Source organism: Pelecanus crispus, chromosome 3 (genome assembly GCF_030463565.1).
Source record: "Pelecanus crispus isolate bPelCri1 chromosome 3, bPelCri1.pri, whole genome shotgun sequence".
Classification (NCBI taxonomy): domain Eukaryota; kingdom Metazoa; phylum Chordata; class Aves; order Pelecaniformes; family Pelecanidae; genus Pelecanus; species Pelecanus crispus.
The window spans coordinates 39,474,294-39,491,562 of NC_134645.1; the positions used below are offsets into that span (position 1 = coordinate 39,474,294).

General features: G+C 42.4%; 1 non-coding gene across 1 annotated transcript; it reads left to right on the forward strand.

Moving 5' to 3' along the window:
* The first annotated feature begins 227 nt into the window (after nucleotides 1-227).
* On the forward strand, nucleotides 228-321 carry TRNAI-UAU (transfer RNA isoleucine (anticodon UAU)). The gene is made up of 2 exons: nucleotides 228-265; nucleotides 286-321. It is a non-coding gene; the product is annotated as a tRNA-Ile (tRNA).
* The last annotated feature ends 16,948 nt before the right edge of the window (nucleotides 322-17,269 follow it).

Sequence of the window (17,269 nt, forward strand, 5' to 3'; positions counted from 1 at the left end):
GGGGGTGCCGCTCTCCCCGAGGGGCGCAGCGCCCACCGCCGCCCTTCTCCCCTCCCCGCCCCGCTGTTAGCGGCCCTTAACGACGAGAGCGCGGCCCGGGCAGAGAACAGGGGCGGCCGAGGGCCGCTGCCCAGCGCCGGGCGCAGGCGGCCGTCCCGCCGCCCGCCCTTCCCCCGCCGGGGCCGGGCGAGCCCTTGATAAAGCGTTCGGGAGGAGCTGGTGTCAGGGCTCCAGTGGCGCAATCGGTTAGCGCGCGGTACTTATACAGCAGTACAAAGCCGAGCAATGCCGAGGTTGTGAGTTCGAGCCTCACCTGGAGCACACAGCTTTTTTGGGAGGGAAAACGGGCTTTTTTGGGGCTTGGCCGTGCTCCGGAGGAAGGAAGAAAATAAGTTCACGGAAAAATTATGCGGTCGCGGCGGCAGCGTGGGCCCGCACGGGTGCAGCCCGCCGAGGCCGCAGCGCTGTGGGGTTTTGGGTGTGCGGGAGAGGCGGGGCACGCCGCGCCGTGGAAAGTGGCCGTGGGTAGTCACACCGGTGCGCAAATGTAGGGCCCCCGTGGGGCTTTTTGTTCCCAAAGTTTGCAGGTATATGTTTGGTTACAGGGGTATGTGCTCACGTATCGGCTTAAGCTTGGTGTGTTCAGAGCAGCTTGGAATAAGGAACGCTTTCCTGGTAAGAGCTGCTTGTGTGACCTTGCAGGAAATAAATGGTATTTTATACTGTGTTGTTTAATTCAGAGTAGCAAGCAAATATTGGCTGGTGCCGTCACTGCAACTGAAGGGCAACAAAATCTCCCCCCTGACTTTGCCTCCTTCGGCAGTGACAGTCTTTGTAACTGCTCATTACCCTGGTAATGCTTTACAAATGTGTGGGCCGTAGCAGGAAGGAAAATAATTGTAAGAAGAAATCTGAAATTATTTCAACTGGAGAAGCGGTAGGGCCATGGGAAAAGGGCAGCTTCCTGAAAAAGAAAGCTGGGGGTCGCTGCCTGAATGTTTAGGCCCAGATTTGGTGAACCCGCCTGTATGTTAACATCTAGTCTACTACTTCCACAGTGCAATTTATATGAAAAATTTCAGTGAGACCCTCAAGATCATGTAGCCAGAGGCTCCTTTATTGCCCAAATCAGCCCATTAGTGTCTGTACTGCAGGCGTCAACTCCCTGAAGTGCCACTTTAAGGTTTTTAATCACCACTTCGTCCCTATTCGAGTTACCGCTTTGTCCCCTCTGAATTTTGTATTAACTTTGCCATTGATTTCAGTGACAGTGGGGGGGTCATGCCTGAAGCGTGCACCATATTGGTATAAGGAAGCCTAAATCAACAAGAGAGATCTGTAATATAGAATCATAGAATCATAGAATCGTTTAGGCTGGAAAAGACCTTTAAGGTCATCCAGTCCAACCATTAACCTACACTACTGAGTCTACTCTAAGCCAATCAAGGGTAGACTAGACTAAACCATGTCCCAAAGTGCCACATCTACCCATTTTTTGAACACTTCCAGGGATGGTGACTCCACCACTTCTCTGGGCAGCCTGTTCCAATTCTTGACTACCCTTTCCGTAAAGAAATTTCTCCTAATTTCCAACCTAAACCTCCCCTGGCGCAGCTTAAGCCCATTTCCTCTTGTCCTATCACTAACTACTTGGGAGAAGAGACCAACACAAGGGTAAATAAAATTCATCCTTTGCTTGCAGTGAGTTTTGTGTTTTCTGCTTCACGCACGAGTGCCACGTCCCAGTGCTGAGGAGTACTGACAGTACAGAGGAGTATTTGCAGAGGTATTGGAAATACTAAAAAATTAAAATGCTGCTTTTGTGTAACTGGAAAAAAAAAAACCAACACAACCTAACAGAGGGAGCGGGACTCCACTCCCTGGGCAGAGACCACTTTTTTCAGAAATTGAGCGGGGACAGCACTGCTCCTTCTTCCATCTCCCCCTTCCCTGCACCCCTGTGTGCCTCCAGGCACAGGCAGTGGCTCCTGAGCTCCCTCACCAAGGAGGACCCGCTGGTTTGCATTTGGGCTCTTGCTTGGCTGTGCTGGGGTGGTGGTTGTGCCATTTTTGCCAAATACGAGGGGCACGAAGCAGATGCTGTTCGTTGCATTCACAGCTTTTTTGCGACTTGCCTCTGCGGTGCCAGAGAGCAGCTGGGGCAAGCAGCGAGAGCTTCACAGTGCTGTGGCCTTCTCCACAAGACCTCCTTCATCCTCTTGGTCCTACCTTGGCTTTTACCCTTGCTTCAAGATGATTTTTATCTTGCCTCTGAAAAAAAAAAAAAAGAAAAAAAGACCAAAATCACTATGTGAGGCGACACGTGTTTGCATTCCTGCAGCAAGAGGCCTTACCTCCTGATTGACTCCTATTCCCGACACCTGAGGGAAACATGTTCTGAGTTGGGGATTTCACACTGAAAATCGTGCTAAATCAGGACAATTTATGGAGATTTACTAGAATTCCCTGTACAACGAAAGAACGTTATTTATCTAACGGGTATTTACGCAATACAGTGAACGGCTGCTAAAGCATGAGGGCTTCTTGAGGGAGGCAGAGCTGCAAAAAAAAAAAAGGAATAAACCCGTGTGGAGCGGTGCAGCTCGTTGTGTCCGGGCTGTGGGCACCTGGGCAGGGGTGGTGCTGGGGCCTCCTCCCGCCCAGGCCCCATGGAGGTGCCGCTGTGGGGCTGGCGCTGGCGTGGCCTCGCAGAGCCTGAGGAGGAAGGGCGCCATGTCGGAGCTGAGGTTAGTGAGTCTGCATTTTATTTACGCAGGAGGAGGTGAGTCTGGGTGCCCCTTGGGGGGGGGGGGGGGGGCAGCCATGCCTGGGTGGTGGTGGGGGGAGAGGTTTGGGCCTCGGAGAGGTTTCCTGAGCGTGCGCGAGGAGCCTGTCCTCGTGGTGCTGAGCTGGGGCAGCCATGGTGCTGCTGTCGTGGCCTCAGCAGCTCCGATGGGGCGAAGTGTGGAGTGCCCTGGGCTGTTGCTTGCATTTACAACTTTTCCCTGAAGATTAGGTGTCTTACAGGCGTATGAAAAGCAAGTAGATATTTTTGTTTACACCAAGGTGTTTTGTTGTTGGGCTTTTTGGTCCCGAGTTGTTCGTTAGTGCTTTAATGCTTGTTGGCAGTGGCTTATATAGATATAAACATGTATATTTTTAAATACATATAAAGATACCTTTATACCATTATGGGAGAGCTCCCAATGTCTGTGTGTGAGTGGTACCTTATTTTCTAAATCTTTAATGTTGCAAATGATGTATTTAGAAAACACCCCTGTGTGAGTGATGCAAAGTGCCAGCTGTGCTCATGTGATCTAGAGAGAGGTAATTCCTCCTCCCCCCTCCTGCCTCTTCCCCAAATAATAATGTGGTTCACCTGTACCTCATTTTCCTTTTGAAAGCCACCTGCCACACCTTGTCCTCCCTGCCCTGAGCTGCTGCCTGGTGTTCATTGCTGTCCTTGCAGGTGGTGGCCAGGGGAGCAGCCTGGGGGCTGCTCCTGGAAGTGCCCTCGGGAGGAAAGTTTCCCCCATGGTGAGTCTTCCACGCTGTCTGGTTTATCTAGGGGTCCTGCCTCTTCTAGCCTGTGCTGTGTTCTTTATTTCTCTATTAATTTGCCTGGTGTGGATGGCATGCCTGCAGGCCTGCATCTCCCCAGGTCCTCTGAAATCCTTCCATGGTCCCTTTTGAAAAGGTGTCTCTCGTTGCTCTTCATTTCATGTGGAGTATGCACTGTGTGTACTCTACAGGCTTATTCTGGCAGCTCTGCGTTGCCATTGACTTCCCACTTTCCCAAGAAAGAGGGCTTACTTACAGGTGCAGATAAACTTTACATGCCTGTTGCTTCTTGCTGGAGGGAGAATTTACAAAGATCTAGCTATTGCCTGATTTTGGAGAATTAATAGATTTTAGGTTAGAGAGCAGGCTTTGTGTTTATGCCTACACGATCTTGCTTAAACGCAGAGTCCCACTGGAATGGGAGATGCAGGATCTAGAAGAAGAAAAGACAGGTTCACGCAGGATAGACCTTCCTGACTTTTATTTCTAAAAGTGGCAGCTTTTGTTTCTGGTATGTCAGTACACTTTTGGTGTTTGTTGAGGCTCTTGAGTGTTTGCTTAACTTAGTTTCTTTGAATGTATCGGTCAGGAACTTTCCATAATATTGGGGCTCGTATATCCTAACAAATGCCTATAAAAGCCTGCGATAAAGACTCGGTCCACCCAGTTGTTTTGAGACCGAAGTAATAAATATTTTTAGTCTTAACTTTACAAATAGTAAATAGCCAATGAGAGTCTGCTCTTCATAACTTTTCCAATAGATGGCATTGTGGTCCCACAAAGTGAAAAAGAAAAGCCAAAGCAAAGCATTCCCAGACATCCTAAAAATAGAAATCACTTGCCAAATGCTTCTTTGTCCACAGCAGAGAACAATAGGCAAAAATTCCAAGGGTTGCTTAGAAAACAAAGTCCACTGGAAGTATAGATGTGTTTGCGTTTTGTTTTGCGTCCATCCAGTGCTTTGTATGTAACATCCTGAGGACCTTTCTGAAATCAAGCACAACTAATCAATAGATGTTAAAGTAATAGAGGTGTTTGGGGTGTATCCTGTTTTTTAAGTCTGTATTAATTCAGTACTGCATCAAAATGCCAGCATAGCAGGACCGGCTTAGATTCTCTTGAACAATTTTTTTAAAAAATAGTTGGTGTTAGAAGCTTTCGTGCAGTACTGCCTAAAGTCTAGGTGGCTGCTTCCCTCCATACCTGCTATGGAGGCATTAGGCTTGGAAGCAGCAGCTGGGAGGAGAGAAACAAAATGTAGGTGCTTGCAAACCATGGGGAAGGACTCTCTTAAACCAAACAGAAATATGGTGCTTTTGTGAAGGGAAAGATAAGGGGGGGGGGGGGGGGGGGGGGATATCGGATGGTCGCATGGAAGCTTCCTTGGTGAAGAGAAGGCCTGAAAGATGAAGGGGATAGTTCAGCTCATGCAGGCTCACAGAAGGAGAAGAGAGAAGAACTTGTAAGATCAGTAGAAAAACAAGCTCAGAAGGAGAAAGAATTAGTGCATTGCTCTGAAACCAGGAAAGTGGATGTTGCAAGGAGAGAACAAGAACAACAGAGAAAGGGGAGGGAGACAAAAAAAGAAGGGGAGGAGGGAACAGAGGGAGCAGGTAGAAGAATATAGGTAAAGAAGGTTTACAAAAAAAAAAACCAGTAAAAATTAGGTTGTCTGGCTATAGCTATATGAATGTGCTGCCTAGGGCAGTGAAAAACAAATGAGTGTTAGCCAGTCAAGCCAAGCTAAGATGGAGTTGCTGTAGAAAGCAAATTGGCCTATACGTTTTGCTTGAGCAAAGAGTGATCTCAAGAGGCAGGTTTTTATTCTCTGTGTGTTTTGAGTGGTTACTTTAGTGTGGCAATATAAGAGACCCCTTGGTCTCTCTAGGGATTGAAACTGGTGTTGGGAGGGCTAGAGAGCTCAGCTTTCTGGCTTGGAAAAGGAAGGAAATGGACAATCAGTACTGGATTTTGTGCCCATTTAATTTTCTTGCTTATGCTGAGTTTGCTGTGTTAGACTCTGCTTTTAAGGTGGAAAAAGGCTGTTGGTTTCTTCAAATAGTTTTGGTGCAGCCTAAATATTTGAAACCTTGGAAAAGTCTCAAAATACAGCAAAACAAACTAAACCAGAGAAAGAACAAGCTGGGGAAGTGGTTGAAATGGCAGGGGATAGTCAGAGAGTCTGTAATTAAAAATTTTGGAAGAGGGATGTTCCCTTGAAGGAGACAATTGAGCCTGTACTGCCTGCTTTAGTTGGGAGATCTTTATACATGGGGTTGCAGACTTATGGTAGTGCTAAGAAATACTTCTAGAAATTTTACTATGAAGTTATACGTGTGAAGATTGTGGGGGAGGATAAAGCAACAATTTTCAAACATTTGTCTTCTGAAAAGACTGTATAAAATTTTTGAGGCAATTGTGCTGCAGGTCATGTGGCTATAAGGTGTAACTTAGACTTTGATGGTTTTCTGGTTTTGTGAAGAGAGGCTGTCAAATTAATCAGAAACATGAACATCCAAAATTATTTGCAAGGTCTCAGAGTCGGTTAACTTCACTGCTTGCATTTATTTTCCATATACCCTACCCACTGAAATGGGGATGACGGTTAACTATACATCTTAATTTTAAGCGCTATTTACATGCTGTTTAAAGGAAGAATTTAAAGAAGGATACACATCTATCTTTAAGGAAAGTCACATCAGACTTGTGCCAGCATGCATGAAGGCCATTTAATATTAAAAAGCTGTTAATGATGCAAACTTAGGTAGCTTTGTCAGTGAGCTGCATCCTGGAAAATGGCTCTGTCACTTTTGCAAAGACTCATACATTGTTGTAGCAAGCTGAAAATGTCTTAGAAGTGAAAATATGCCTGCCTCACTTAGGGTTTAGGGGCATTTTATAGGAAACATATGCTGCATTTGAGGGCCTTTTTCAGCCAAGGTGAGTGAGGGGTGTCTGTATTAGGTGCCCGGATGCAGGGTTGGGGAGCTACTCTTTTGCATGCTTTGAGCCACTCTGCCTCTCTGCCCACTGACCTTGCTTCTGCAACACCTTGCACCTTGTGGAGGGGCTCAGCCTCAATAGATAGAGGGTTGCCTTGAAGCTGGCACCGTTTTAGGGAAGACAGGAAACAGCTGTTCAGATGCTTCCCTCCCCACCTGCATTTCCCCATACTCCCAACTGCCTCCTGAGGAGCTCAACTCATCTCACTTTGGTCAAGCACTCTAAGAGTTTCACACTGCAACGTGAGGCCCACGCCAGTTGACTTGTCTCAGTGCAGCTGCAAACGTGTTCCTGTAAATCCCTGTGGAGTGGCAGGAGGTGCTGCACGTCCCTGGGGCAGCTCAGGAGGGTCTGCGTGGACACGGATGGCTGTAGGGTGGTAGCGGCTTGGGCCAACTCAGTGGCCAAGCCCTTTTTTGGATTCAGCCCTAACACCTCAGGAGTACTTGTTCCTTCCTGAGGCTTGCAAAGTCAACTAAGCTTGGTGGCTGTGTCCTATTGAAATCAAGATTGAGGTGACTGTTTTTGAAATGTAGTATTAATGTATAATAGAAATGGGTGCACTTTCACTGATGTCAGTGAATTTGCTTCATGTTCCATAAGAGAATAAAGATTGGTCCAAAGTAATGGGAAGCGTATGTCTGGCTGCAAGGAAACCAGGAAATTCATGGGCCTTTAAAGTATGACCCGCTGCAGTATTCAGTATGTGTGATTTTTGGCATGATTCAGCAGTAAATTCTAGCTGAAAACAGAAGCACAAATTATAGGGTAAATAATTCAGGCCAAAGAGAGGCCTCCTGCTTAAGCATACATAGTAAAGGAAATGGAAGTAGAACCACAAAATACAATTGCTGGGAAGAACAGCAGCAGTTTGGAACATTCATTGCTAAAACTGTGGAAACGATCCTCCTGGATGACACCTGAAATCAGAAGGGCATAGTCATCTCCTTTGTATGTATTTGTGTGCACTGACCAGTAAATTGTGTGAAGACTGCTGCGCTTGGCAGGCATCATTTTGGAGGGGACTTTCTGTTCTGTGGCTGCTGGGTTGGAGGATATAATCAGCATAATGCTCCTTTGGTAGATGATCTAATAAACGTCTGTGACTTGACTTTTAAACCTTTTTTTCTTTTTCTGTGTGGTGGTTTGTTTTTTTTTTTTTTAATCTGTGGTCATTGGGCTGATGCATCATGAACTGAAAGAAAACTTGATACAAAATTGTTTTTCTCATCTTTCACTTTGCATTTTATTTAGTATTTATTTAGTATTTAAATAGATAGCTTTGGCTGCTGACATAAGGCAGTGCTCTGTATAGAAAGCCACCTAAGCAATGTTCTTACATGTCATTTGATATGATAATGGATAAAGTTTTTGCCTTCTGGCAAAAAAAAGAGCCAAGGTAGTCCCAACAGATGTGTTTGGCTAGCACTGTGACGGAGTGCTCTGGCTTCCGTTTGCTGCATTTGGGATGAGGAGGACTTCCAGAAATCAACAGGTCCCTTCCACAAGTGAGGTGCAAATTAAGGCAAAAATAGCAGAATGAATAATTAGCATAGTAAATTCTCTAGCTTGGGCTTCTTTTAGTTGCTCTTGGATATTAGATTGCCTTGGCTTAATGTGTACCGGGCTTTTCACAATAGGGAGGGGTATTACTGGTGGGTGACCTCTGTAGAGCCGGGAGTTGAGGAGAACAGCTAGCAGTGTTGATCAAGTGTGACCCATGGTGAGCTGTTGCTTCCTTGTGCAGTGCGATAATTGGAAAACTACAGTTCCTTGATGTCTCCAGTGAATGCTGGTTTGAAATACAAATTGGACTGTATTTAATTTTTATATGGAATATTTCTACTAAGTTGCTGGTTTTCTCTGGAAGCTAATCCGTGGGATAATGGGGTGAAAATTCCTGTAGCTTACTTCTTTAAATGACTGCTGGACAATGTAAGAAAGTGGGGTTTAAGGGTCAATTTGGAAAGTAACAGACCAGAAGTTTCCAATAACAATTGTGGTTTGGATACAGTTGAAATAAGAACAACACATCTAAATTCAATTGTAATTGCATTGGCTAAGTAATAATCTTAGAGTAGATGGGAACAATACACATTGGAGACTAACAAGCCATATCCTGAAAGAAAACTGTAACTGATACAGACAAACTGGGGAAAAAACTGGTAGTGATTACAAGCTATGAAAGTGCTGGTCTTAGCTGTCCCACTCAATAAATAATCCTGAAAGGGTATTAGCAGCATTAGTAGTAGCAGTGTTTAGGTATCTGGCTTATCTTCTGTGGGAGGCTTAAAAACAAAACAAAAAAACCCCACTGTTAGTGGAACTGCATCCATTGAAATATTAGGAGAACTTGGCCCTGCCTTTTAACATTTCAGTTCCTTGTGTGCTGTACATACTTCATTGGGATCTTGTGATCATTTGATTTGATAGGGCAGATGGTTTCTTGACGTTCATGGACCACCAATGGTCCATGAAGTCCTAGTTAGTGGTCAGTTCAAGTTGCCATGCATCAGTGTAACCATGCTGGCAGTCTGCAAGAATCCTTGAGGTGACTTCACAGCTACGAACCTTTGTCTTGTAGCACTGGTGACTGCAACTTCAAGCTTGTGTTGCCCATTGTACTGTGGACAAAAAAAAAAAAAGCAAGCTGTTTCTTGTGTAATTAAATCTACTGTCTTTACTGTTTCCTTGGCTTGGAATTGTAAACATGAGTGGTGATCTAGCAAAAATGCTTCTTGCTCATTCTTCATTGAGTGGGTATTTATGAGCTCCTCTGAGTAAATGAGCCTTTGCTGTAGCTTAGTGTCACTGTGACTGCATTTCCCATGCATTCTGTTTGTCTTGTTTTACTGATAAACTCTTCTAATCTTGTGTCTGTGTTAAACAACATAACGTTCACAAATTATCAACCTAAGTGTAAAAACGTCAGCTTACTACATCTAATTTTTTTTGACTGACATTTAATTTTTTCCCTAAAATTCGGATTTCTTCATCCTATAAGAAAATGAAGCTAAGGATGAATGTTTTAATCTCTGAGCAAAGGTTTTTTTGCCTTTTCTTTGTGCTACTGCTCGAACTAAAACTGCCATGAAATACATAATCGATAGTGTTTCTTGGTGTGTGACTCATACCATAATCAAACTGACAGATGTCAGTGGAGCACTTACGAGTTTATGCTTGGAATTAAGTCCAGTAAGATGCTTCTGGAATCTCCTGGTAATTTCTTTTTATCTATGTAAGTGATGCAGCATGAATCTGTCATAATTACTGTGGAGCTGCACCAAATTAGATGATATGATTGAGGCTGAATTTTTCCAATGGATTTTTTTTTAAGAAATGAGAGATGGTAACAAAGAGTCAGGCTGTGTAACATTCATTGTTTGATGAGTTTATTCTCCTGTATGTAGAAGAGATCTACTACTTCTGTTCAGTGTTCCCCATTAGATAGCTTACAATCTGTTCAAAGTGATTATCAACTACTATTCTAATATAGTAATGGTATATTATAATTCTGTTCTTGTTTACTTCCATGCAAGGCATAGACAAATCAGGCTTGTACTTGTTAAGCATCTGTATCTGGTAAAGCCATGCGTGACTAAAGTTGGTGCAGTGGCTCACATCCTCGATTTGTTTACACTGCTAGAAATGGAGGTCCATGTTCACTCAGCTAAGCTGAGTTATTTCAGATTTATACTCGTAAAATGGGAACGAAAATATCTGGCATGCCCTTTAAGTGTTGTACTAGGATAAACTCTTTTAGTCTCATTTAACTGAGAAGTGCCAATCGAACAGTAGAGGACAGGGCACGAATGTCAGACTGCTTCACAGGTGATGGTTGTGCAAGACAGACCTCATGCTACACGAGAGCTATGTATGCGTACCTAAATTTAGTTACTGCAGCTAATCTAGGTCACAGTGAAAATGACACTGTGGTACTTTCACGAGTTCCTTTTTTTCTTTAGTGGCTTTTGCTAGGCAAGCAACTTTGGTTTGGCCACAGATGAAAAATGCTGTCTCTTGGCAAATTGGATATGAATTTTGGCAATTACAGCAGGCCATATCCATCACTTGGAAAAGAGGACAACTCGTTATTCCATGAGTAGATGTGAGGAAATAAAAAAAAGTTAAAAAATATGGACTCCTAAGTTTTCTAGTAAGTCTGTTGCCCTTGGGTGCAGCACTGGTAACTGGAACACCAGCCCAAGCTGCTGGAGGGGATAGTGTCCACCCCGCTGTGCAGCTTTCCTTTGCACATAGCCAGAGGAGCCTGCAGGCTTGGATGTCCTATTCCAGATGTCACTATGCATGAGACATTACTTTTGGGGCTTGCTGTTGACAGGGGGAACCTTCTGCAAGGCTATGGTGCTGCATTGTACTCAACATGGAAATGTGGGTTATTACCAAGTGTTGGGTGGCCATCCCATTAGAGAGAAATAGAGCTACTGTGCTTGACTACAGTTGACTTTGTATGCACAAATGCTTGATCCAAAAATATTTGTTACTCTTCCTCAAATTGATCAAATTAAATACGTCTAAATAGCTTTGAATGTTCAAAAGCCTGTAACTGAATGTTTGGAGTAGTAATTAGATCATTAAGACAACCAATTTTCAGCAGATGGCAGCATTGCACTCTGTAACTTCATTTTTCCGGCAGTGGTTTTGCAACTCTTTACTACTTAGGCTGGTAGGAGGCTGCCAGCTAAGAAGTAATCCAAAACCACTTCTAAAATGTTTTGAAATATAGGTCTTAGTAGATTATGATAATTGGGTATTGTTTCAAACTCGGGGCTTTCATATGGAAAATACCACTGTGCTGCATAAGAAAATATTATACTAAAAAGTAATGCAAGTACACCTAAATCTTTTATGTTAACTCTTCAAGTAATTGTTTTGAGACAGAGGAAGGCTGTTTGATAAAAGTGTTCTTATTTGTAAAAATATTAGCAAATCCCTTAAAGTTGCAAGGGTTCAAACTGGAGCCATGTGTGTAGAGCTGTAAGTGACTTCCTGCGTATTATGTCTTTAAAACTACAACACTCCCCCGTTACTTCTTTAGAAAAAAACATGCTGACTTTCCTAGTCCTTTTTGTATATACCTTTTAAACAATATGCAGCCAGATCATCAGAGCCCATAACTAGACAGATGTACAAGTGGACATACCCTCGTTAAAAGTTATCAACTGTTTGACAGTGTTCAAAGGTTCAGATGCAATAGTTCATGTTCGTCTGTGAGAACTCAGTTAAGAACATTGCATTGTATACAAAGCAGACGCTTGACTGTACATTTACTCCGGTCAATTTATAGCAATTGTGGCAAAATTGGAGAGGTTCTCTCCGCGCCCCCCCCCCTGCCCCCCCCCCCCCCCCCCCCCCAATCCTGCCTCCCCCGTTGATTCATGGGATCCAAGTAAGACAGTAGAGGAAATGAAAGCTGTTCCTGGTGCTAAAGGAAAAGGCTGACTTCAGAGACCTCTTCAGAAAAAAAAACCCTTCTAGTTCCAGATAGACATCTGTCTGTGATGTACTGCTATATACGTAATCCTAAACTGCATAAGAGATTTCATTTTTTGTGTATTCTCTTAGGGAGAATATAAGGCTATTCTTAGGTTTGGCACAAGATGCACTTTGAGAGTACTGCATTACAACCAGCTAGCACTGATGTAAATGGCAACACAAAACACAAGGCAATAATAAATGGAAACTAGGTCAACCATTGCAACCATTCAGAAAGAGGTTAAAAAACATACTTCTCTTGCAGATTATGCCCCTACAACTGTTGGGTAGAAGCAAGTATATTGATATCAATTAAATTAGTGGTCTTTTTAGGAAGCTTTATGCACCTACTTCAGAGTTTGGCTTCAGAGTGAATGAAAAAACATTCATCCTTTCCCTCTCTTTTTTTCCTGCAGGACAAAATAATAGTATAAGTAAAACCAAAGTTCAGGCTGAATCATTTGTGTTACACTCTGGTACAATTCTGCCTTTTGTCATGCAAGTGAACCACAATGAAAACTTTGCATTATTCTGTTTTTTGCAGTCAAAGAATAATACTGCAGGTATCAGACTGTTTTGCCAAGTTGAATGAACAGTTCTGCAGCTATACACTGTCAGGATGTGACCATCTCAGTATTCTGGAACAAATTTAACATGCGCAAATTTCACTTGAATGGGAGAATTTCAGGAGTATCAGCAGCATGGGAATTGGTATTTTGAATTGAGAGGGCTCCTCATACTAGTCACATCCTCAGAACATGGTCTTGTGGTCAGAACAGTCTAATGCACACTTCCCCCCCCGCCCAAACCTCATAAAGGTGTTAGTGAACAAAAGTTGCATGTTATGTAGTAGAAATCTGTGACAAGGGACTTTTTCGCCTGCCTGGACTTCTGCAACTTGAGCAGAGTAATAAGAATCGGAATTAATTTCCTGTCTTCATCAACGGTTAAATGGATCTTGCATAAGCCTGTTTAAAAGAAAAAGCAAAAGTAAAGCAAACAAACAAAAGCTGGGTTAATGGTGCAGGAGGAAGTACTTTGAAAAGATTAGCAAACTTAGTATTTTATCCTTTAAAGATGTATTAAGAGACTGGGATTCACTGCCCTGTGTGCATATACTGTGAAAGGGTACTATTAATTATCTTGCATCTTGGTCACATTTTAAACCTTTGGCATGAAGGTTTTGGATACTTCGAGTAGAGTCATCCTTTACTTTCTGCTCGCTACAGTTAAAGGCATAGTATTGTTGTATTCTCATGCAAGGGAGCAATGTGTGCTTTGTAAAAAGCAGTCAATATTGTTTCTCTTGTGTTGTAACATCCATAAGACACAAACACTCTTTTTTTTTAAAAAAAAAAAAAAAGCCAACAACCACAAAAAAAACCCCAAACAATAAAAACGAAACCAACCAACCAGAAACACCCCTGACCAACCACAGAAGTTGGGTCTCACTTTGAAAGACTTGTCCTTCCAGCTATGTTTACTCTCTTCCTTTGCTGTCTTGGAATAAGCAGTTCTGGGGAGGGCAGCTACTTTGAGTGGCTTCTGCTGCCAGAATTTTGTCTGGAAGAATGTCCACTGTATATTGCTCTGATTTTGCAACAGCATTTTACATCAAGAAAAGTTGCACCACAGTTACAATAGGCTTAATGGTGCATTAATTCCTGGTGTCACTTCAGTAGTACTATAGAGTATATCCTGAATTTGAGATAAAATCTTAAAGGTGAAAATAATCTTCCTCATCTGTAATATGCACCTATCTGTGCTTTTTCAGGATTGAATGACACACTGGCTTCTGGTCTGCTTGCAACAACTGTGTTTCCATATTTTAATGAAATACTGGATTTTGTGATTCTGGTCTTCCAGAGGATATTATAAACTGCTTAAATAATGGTGTTTATCTTTGAGGTACTGAGCAACCCTTACTGTGAAAATGAGTGGAATGTGTGGATATCTGTCAGTTCTACAAGTCCCTGTTGCAGTTGACATGGTTGATGTAGTAATTAAGGACTGATCCAGATGACTTTAGATGATACTCATCATACCGTGGGGGGAGTTGTGGGTGAGGAACCGAATGTGGAACATGGGTAGCTCAGCATTTGGGGGTTATGTACTTTCAGTATGACAGGAGATGCCATCAGTTTTCTCTTTAAAACTCCTGATGAATTAATTAGTAGGGTTTTTTCATAGCAAATAAGCCTGCAATTTTGAAGGCAATGAGTTAGATCTTTGTTTGCTAAATATCTTCTTTCTTAGTCGATTATATGTCATTGTTGCCTACATTTCCTGAATACAAAGTAAGTGTTCTTCATTTACATGTTCAAAAAAACAGAATAAAAGATGTTTTTTTCATGTGTTACAGCTCTGTAATAGTTATTTGCATATTGTATACGTTTTGGAAGGAATCTATTCAAATAGCTATGTAAACCATCCAGAAAGACTCCCTTGGGCTCTGTTGTTTGCTTTTATAGGACGGATAATTTAAGCATTGTTTCTTTTTAAAGGATTAACGGCTTTAAGAAAGTGCTTTCTAAAGAGTTGCTTTTGTTTTCAAAGTGGGACAAAGTCGGCTGGCAGGCAGGCTTTCAAAGCATCTCAGTCCTGGTGTACTTTGGAACTTGCCTAAAGAAATGATTTCCTGACCTGTATAGCCAACATTTCTTCTTGAGAATAAGACTCTTAAAAGCCTGCTAGGAAGACTCTCTCCAGCGTTTGGAAAAAGGAGAGATCCTTACAGCTGCTAAAACTGTGAACTGGGCTGGTAATTTTACATAGTTTAACGTGCTGAAATTGGACAAATATATTCACAGAACTCAAAATCTATTTTATCTTTCCAGAGAGAGTCAGTTGTAGCTTTCTGGGATTTCTTTTGTTGGTGTGTTGTGTGTTTGGCAAAAACTGTTTAAGGACAGGAAGGAGGAAGGACAAGATTTGTAGACAGAGGTGTTATCTCAGTAGTTGGACTGGTACAACTGGTAAAAGCAGTCAAGCTTTCAGGTACTCGAGGCCAAGGTCCTGTGCGTGTGCGGGAAGCCTTAGGCTTCAAAGCTAAATATGAGGGGGACCGTGACTGATTAGGTCATGTCTGTAAGATGGGCCATCTTGTACCTCTGGAGCAGAGATGACACTTGAGACAGAGGGGTGGTAATGAGGAGGTAGCTGTTTCAGTGTGGGAAAGTGTTTTGACATATGAAAGGTGTGCAATTTCTGTTTGGGAATGGGGGAGACGCTGTACGTGGGAAAGCCGAGGAGACATCACACCTTTATTGAGTGGGATGTGTAGTATCCAGTACAGCTGTGATTTTCACTTTCCAGGATTACTGTTCAGTGTAATAGCATGAAGTAATGATGTTATATAATATATGAATCTGTCATTTATATATTACAGAATGAGGAAATCTAAAGGATCTTTAAAACATCTATATTCCACTCTTAAGGTTGGTGGAATAAAGGAAATCACTTACCCTGTTTCACCTGCAGCAAGAAAACTATAATAATCATCACTGGTGGAAGGGGTCTGGTTGGGACTCTAGTGCTGTGTACAGAAATGGTCTCTGTTTCACTCTCAATGAGAGATGAAGTATAGGAGTGTTTCCTTTTTCAAATGGGAAAAGGGATAACCACATGGAGAGTACCAACTTTTAAGTGTTAGCTTTCAGCTAAAGCAGTAGGTCAGGCTTGTTTCTGTGGCCCTCTCATCTGCAGACATTTTCTATGTGTTGGCTCTGCTAGCTCACTGCTGTAACATCCCACACATTTAACAGACTTATCTTGCAGCATCCCTTCAAAATAAAGACATAATATTCCCTTCTTACTGATAGGCAGACAAAAAGCAAAGGGATCTTTGTCTCTTTGGAATCAGTTATTTAGCATATTAAACTTTTCTGGGCAAGAACAGAACAAGCATTATAAAATATGGTATTTGCTTCAATGCAGGATTTTTTTCTTATTACAATTTTAAAACCTTTTGGTTTTGTTATGTTGCAGCCTGCAGTTGTACATAAAGTGGGAATAAGAATAGCAAAAGTAATATTTATCACTCTAGAAACATGGGTTTTTGAAGGGATACTTGGATGACTGCTTGTATCTTCTGAAACATCCAAGTTACCAGCAGGAAAGCATCTTCATGGCAAAGACTCAGCTTCTAAATGAGAAAATGGAGCACTCTGCTATGTCAGTTGTGTAGCATGAAAGCAGGGAGCATGCATTTGAAGTGAATTGCTCTGGAATTTGTTTAGGCCTGTATTTTAATGTGGTGTTTTTAATATCTAGACTATTTGTTTTAAAGTCTTAATAAAGCCACGTGTCTCATATCTGAATTCAGGCAATCTGAAACTCTTATCATTAGGACTCTGGAGAAATATGAGGCTATGCCTACACTGTTATCCTTGCAGGATATGGGAACTTAACAGCTTATCTTAACACTGAAATTGTAAATTGGGATGGTGAATTTGTAATATTAGATACTACTCTGTGGCCAAATTTTCTTTTTTTATTTCTTTTTTTTTTCTTTTTTTTTTTTCTTTTTTCCTCTCCCACCCCCCCTCATACCCTGGAGTTGCATCAGAGTAAATCATTGTATAGAGAACATTGTACTACTTCCAACCCTCATTGCCATTCATACCTGTATTCCTTTTTCATGTACATGAAATTTTAAGCCATTGCCATCTGATAGCTGCTTGGGATAGCACCCATTTCACCCTTCACTTTAACTGAAAACAACAAAACCCCTCCATAAACCTTAAGGAATATGTTCCCTGACAAACAAAAGAGCATTATGCCACCTCCATGGCAGTTTTGATGTTTAGTTCTGACTTTTAGTTCGGAAATAGACAAGGGGAAGTGCTACTATGGAAAGATATGCAGATCTGGAGCCCCAACAAATCTTGTGGCTGCACACATTTACAGAGCCAAGGGTTTCTCAGAAACAGGAGTGGGGACTCTCTTCCACTTAGCAAAGCAGGCAGATCCAGCTGGCCTTCAGAGAAGCTGTGGAGTTTTTCTCTTCCGAGTTTCACTCTTCTCTCCCTGCAGTTAGAAATCAAAGTGGATGCAACAGTGATTGCTGTGTAATTCCTGTATTTGCCACAGGCCTTTGCTACAGATAGGGAAACATATATGGGGGCTAACCTACTTCCCCCCTGTCCCTGTCTTCACTTTACCTTATGTCTTTAAGAGGAAAATTAGATCTTATTTGACTGGCATTATT